Source organism: Schistocerca cancellata, chromosome 7 (assembly GCF_023864275.1).
Source record: "Schistocerca cancellata isolate TAMUIC-IGC-003103 chromosome 7, iqSchCanc2.1, whole genome shotgun sequence".
Taxonomy (NCBI): Eukaryota; Metazoa; Arthropoda; class Insecta; order Orthoptera; family Acrididae; genus Schistocerca; species Schistocerca cancellata.
The window spans coordinates 79,219,373-79,224,589 of NC_064632.1; the positions used below are offsets into that span (position 1 = coordinate 79,219,373).

Consider the following 5,217-nt stretch of genomic DNA (forward strand, 5'->3'; position numbering starts at 1 on the left):
TACATTTGCTCATTCATCCTTTCACACAGAAGGGAAGGGGAATGACAGTATCTTATCATATACGCTATATAAAAGAAAGCGGATGTAGGTTCCATATGAGACTGTGTGACATGAATTACATATAAACTGTGTTTTAAAGTGTAGTAGTGTGACAAATCGTTCTTGCTTATGTGTAAAAGTATCACGCTCCACTGCTCAGTCTCCTCCCAAAGTCAGAAACACCACAGTAAATTTAGAAGTGGAATGTATGCCGTAAATGACAACAGATTTAAGAAATTAACATGAAATGAATCCAACACAGACCTTTCAGTCTCTGCAGTTACCAAGGCGTATGTACACCTCATTTGTTTCAAAGTTTCCAACTATTGCTTATTTATACTTATCGTTACACGTCGTCAGCTTCTTCTTTCAAGTCACTGCACTTCTACCCTCACCCCGTCTGTAAGTGAATTTAGGAGAATTACGATGGCCAGTGGTATTTCACCCCCCCCCCCTCCCCCCGCAGTTACCTTTACAATGTACTAAGTTGTACGTGTATCAAGTCGTGGTCGTAACAGTCTTTTGTGTAGTTCTGAGTGTTGTGTTCAAGTTAAGTAAATTCGAATGTGGCCCAATTGTTGGTGCTCGTATGGTGCGTGCTTCCGTAATCAAAGGAGGCGGAGCATTTGGTGTTTAAAGAGGCATCGTATCGAAGATTTGTACCGCTTACAGGGAAAGCCAAAAAACATCGCGCCCCAAGTCACAACACGGACGAAAGTGCGTGTTCAGTGATCGTTACAGACGGTCACTGAAGGGAATGCTGACGAAAACTAAAAGGACGACAACTGCAAAAGTCACGGCAGAACTGAATATCGCCCTCGCGGATCCTATCAGCACAAAAAAAGGCATGGAATCGTATAACAAGAATACGTGGTGTCGAAGACGTAAAACTTGGTCTATGGAGCAATGGGAGGGAGCCATTTGGACGGGAGATTCTTATTTTACCCTGTTTCCAACTTCTGGCTAAGTTTACGTCCCAAATATGAAACTTTGCGACTGTTCTAGATTGGAGAGAATGGTGCGTGGCCACTCCCATCTCACCTCCACCATCGCCACCTAAACTCGCCACTGTTATGCGGGAAGAATTGTAGAAGGCATCTTTTAAAATCATACAAAAAGCGCTCCGTCTTCAAGGCCACAAGTGGCCCATCGGAACCATCCCACCGCCGTGTCATCCTCAGCTGAGGATGCGGATAGGAGGGGCGTGTGGTCAGCACACCGCACTTCCGGTCGTTATGATGGTTTTCTTAGACCGGAAGCGCTACTGTTCGGTCGAGTAGCTCCTCACTTGGCATCACGAGGCTGAGTGCACACCGAAAAGTGGCAACAGCGCATGGCGGCCCGGATGGTCACCCATCCAAGTGCAGGCCACGCCCGACAGCGCTTAACTTCGGTGATCTGACGGGAACCGGTGTATCCACGGCGGCAAGGCCGTTTCCAAAATCATACAGGACCTGCATTTATCCATTCCGCTACCTGGAAGCTGTTTTCAATGCCAGCTGGTTACCTTCACCGTATTAGGTACGGTAATCCGTGCACACCGAAAAGTGGCAACAGCGCATGGCGGCCCGGATGGTCACCCATCCAAGTGCAGGCAACGCCCGACAGCGCTTAACTTCGGTGATCTGACGGGAACCGGTGTATCCACGGCGGCAAGGCCGTTTCCAAAATCATACAGCACCTGCATTTATCCATTCCGCTACCTGGAAGCTGTTTTCAATGCCAGCTGGTTACCTTCACCGTATTAGGTACGGTAATCCGTGCACACCGAAAAGTGGCAACAGCGCATGGCGGCCCGGATGGTCACCCATCCAAGTGCAGGCAACGCCCGACAGCGCTTAACTTCGGTGATCTGACGGGAACCAGTGTATCCACGGCGGCAAGGCCGTTTCCAAAATCATACAGGACCTGCATTTATCCATTCCGCTACCTGGAAGCTGTTTTCAATGCCAGCTGGTTACCTTCACCGTATTAGGTACGGTAATCCGTGCACACCGAAAAGTGGCAACAGCGCATGGCAGCCCGGATGGTCACCCATCCAAGTGCAGGCCACGCCCGACAGCGCTTAACTTCGGTGATCTGACGGGAACCGGTGTATCCACGGCGGCAAGGCCGTTGCCAAAATCATACAGGACCTGCATTTATCCATTCCGCTACCTGGAAGCTGTTTTCAATGCCAGCTGGTTACCTTCACCTATTAGGTACGGTAATCCGTGCACACCAAAAAGTGGCAACAGCGTATGGCGGCCCGGATGGTCACCCATCCAAGTGCAGGCAACGCCCGACAGCGCTTAACTTCGGTGATCTGACGGGAACCGGTGTATCCACGGCGGCAAGGCCGTTTCCAAAATCATACAGGACATGCATTTATCCATTCCGCTACCTGGAAGCTGTTTTCAATGCCAGCTGGTTACCTTCACCGTATTAGGTACGGTAATCCGTGCACACCGAAAATTGGCAACAGCGCATGGCGGCCCGGATGGTCACCCATCCAAGTGCAGGCCACGCCCGACAGCGCTTAACTTCGGTGATCTGACGGGAACCGGTGTATCCACAGCCGCAAGGCCGTTTCCAAAATCATACAGGACCTGCATTTATTCATTCCGCTACCTGGAAGCTGTTTTCAATGCCAGCTGGTTACCTTCACCTATTAGGTACGGTAATCCATGCACACCGAAAAGTGGCAACAGCGCATGGCGGCCCGGATGGTAACCCATCCAAGTGCAGGCCTCGCCCGAAAGCGCTTAACTTCGGTGATCTGACGGGAACCGGTGTATCCACGGCGGCAAGGCCGTTGCCAAAATCATACAGGACCTGCATTTATCCGTTCCGCTACATGGCAGCTGTTTTGAATGCCAGCTGGTTTCCTTCACCGTATTAGGTACGGTAATCAGCCCTGTTTCTGATGTGTCCATCTTCTGCACCTCGCTCTCTGTACGGAATCTAGAAACGTACTTCTACATACTGAGTGACAGAACAATTCCGACGACTCTTTTCATTTTAGAGTTTCAGCTGACGAACAATACCAGCATAAAATCCAGACGATGATCGGGTGATGTGTTCCTTGTACAATTAAAATTGCGTCTCAAGAAAAATAGCTTAAATCGCGCAGTCGGTTCGTAGTGGTGAAACAGAGCACTTTGAAAATCTACATACTCATATCAGTTCTAATACTGTTCTACGATTTTAGGTTACAAAACAGCAGAACACTTATATAGCGATATTCAACACAAGTAATAGAAATTTCCTTCGAATCTACGGTTGTTTAATTACAGAAAAAATACAGTGCGGTAAAGCGGTAGCTTCAGAATTGCACAGAACGTACGCCATATTTTGATATATTTCATACAACAAAATGTCGCTTACTCTTCCTCCGGTATAAAATCCCACGCAAACGACCGCGGTACAAGAGGCGTGCGAATGGATAAGGGGAAAAAAAAAGGTGAAGTCTCTGGGAGCATTTATGTGAGTGCCGTAAAAACTTTAAAAGCGCTGCGAGAATTTGCGCTATAAAATTCTTATGGCGCTCGACTGTTTACTAGGAAAACATCATTCCAGAGTTCAATTTCACAGGTAATTAAATTTGAATTACATTTCAATTTGTATTAAACGGGTTTTACTGTAATTAAGCTCCGTCACAAAAATAATTTTACAATAGAGCTCCGGTTCTCGTTATAGACAGAGAAATTCGATTAGAGCGGGGGAATTACCTCGGCTAAAAGCTGAGCTACAAAGCAAAGGAAATAGCGAAGATCACTAATGTAACAATTTTCGAACACTAATGATTAGCAAGCGGCAATTTTTTTAAGTGCTGAATATGAGAAATAAGAAGTCTGATTTAGTATATGAGGCTCAGACAGCAAACTGCACGTCATCATTTTTCCCTTTTCTTGTTTGTCAAAATGTTCTGGTGTTAATGCTCTCGAGAGAGAAATTGAAATTTGAGGCGAATGTGGACCAATCTGCACACTTAGTATACAGTTTATACACCAACTATCGTGCACAGTGTTTCTCTCTCTATATTGTAATGTATATTCGGCATCAACTTGTTTTGTAAGGTGATCAAGCTGTACAGCTCGTATGTAAAACCCTTTCTATTTTCTCTATCTGATGATAAATCGAAGTAAACTTCACAGTTAGTTTTCTACATCTACATCTACACCTACATCGATACTCCGCAGTCCACCTTCTGGTGCATGGCGGAGGGAACCCCTTGCTGCTACTAGTCATTTTCTTTCCTGTTCCATTCGCAGAAAGAACAAGGGAATACTGCAATCTATATGCGTCGTATGAGCCGTAACGTCTCGTATCTTTTCTCCGTGATCCTGACGCGCAATGTATGTTGGAGGCAACAGAATCGTTCTGCAGTCAGCTTCAAATGTCGGTTCTCTAAATTTTCTCAGTGGTGTTCCTCGAAATGAACATTGCCTTCCCTCCAGGGATTTCCACTTTTGAGTTCTCGAAGCATCTCCGTAACACTTACGTGTTATTCGGACAAACCTGCAACAAATCTAGCAGCCCGCTTCTGAATTGCTTCGATTTATTCCTCTAATACGACCTAGTACGGATCCCAAACACACGAGCAGAACTCAAGAATAGGTCGCACTAGCGTTTTATATGTGGTATCATTTACAGATGAACCACACTTCCCTAGAATTCTTCCAGTAAACCAAAGACGACCACTGGCCTTTCCTACCACGATCTTCACATGCTCGTTTCATTTCATATCGCTTTGCAACGTCACGCCCAGATATTTAAACAGTGTGAAAGAGGACACTACGAATTCTGTATCCGAACATTGCAGGTTTGTTTTTCCTACTCATCCGCATTAACTTACACCCGTCTTGCGCAGCTGTATTCTCTTTCCATGAAGCTTGTCCCAACGCATCCGCATGCTACGACCCAGACAAGCAACGTTTCATTTCTTACGTAATGACAACCTCTCTATTCGCATGAATTGTTGACTCAGAAATAAGGAAGAGGTGTCTGAATTGGTTAATCTGGAATAACGGTGTGAGATGTGGACCGTGGAAAAACCAGAGACACTAATAGCAGGGATGTTATAATGTTGGTGCTACATAAGATGGGGGAAGTGGGGTTTGTTGTTGTTGTTGTAGCTTCAGCCTGCTCTATGCTGTACAAGCCCCTTCATTTCCAAATACCTACTGCAACTACGCC

The 5,217-nt window shown here is 46.2% G+C and overlaps 5 pseudogenes; all 5 read right to left on the bottom strand.

Moving 5' to 3' along the window:
• Window positions 1–1,360: 1,360 nt before the first annotated feature.
• Window positions 1,361–1,478, bottom strand: LOC126093095 (5S ribosomal RNA; annotated as a pseudogene).
• A 109-nt stretch (window positions 1,479–1,587) lies between these two features.
• On the bottom strand, window positions 1,588–1,705 carry LOC126093813 (5S ribosomal RNA; annotated as a pseudogene).
• A 336-nt stretch (window positions 1,706–2,041) lies between these two features.
• LOC126093001 (5S ribosomal RNA) lies at window positions 2,042–2,159 on the bottom strand (annotated as a pseudogene).
• A 335-nt stretch (window positions 2,160–2,494) lies between these two features.
• LOC126093748 (5S ribosomal RNA) lies at window positions 2,495–2,612 on the bottom strand (annotated as a pseudogene).
• A 108-nt stretch (window positions 2,613–2,720) lies between these two features.
• Window positions 2,721–2,838, bottom strand: LOC126093335 (5S ribosomal RNA; annotated as a pseudogene).
• Between the last annotated feature and the right edge of the window lie 2,379 nt (window positions 2,839–5,217).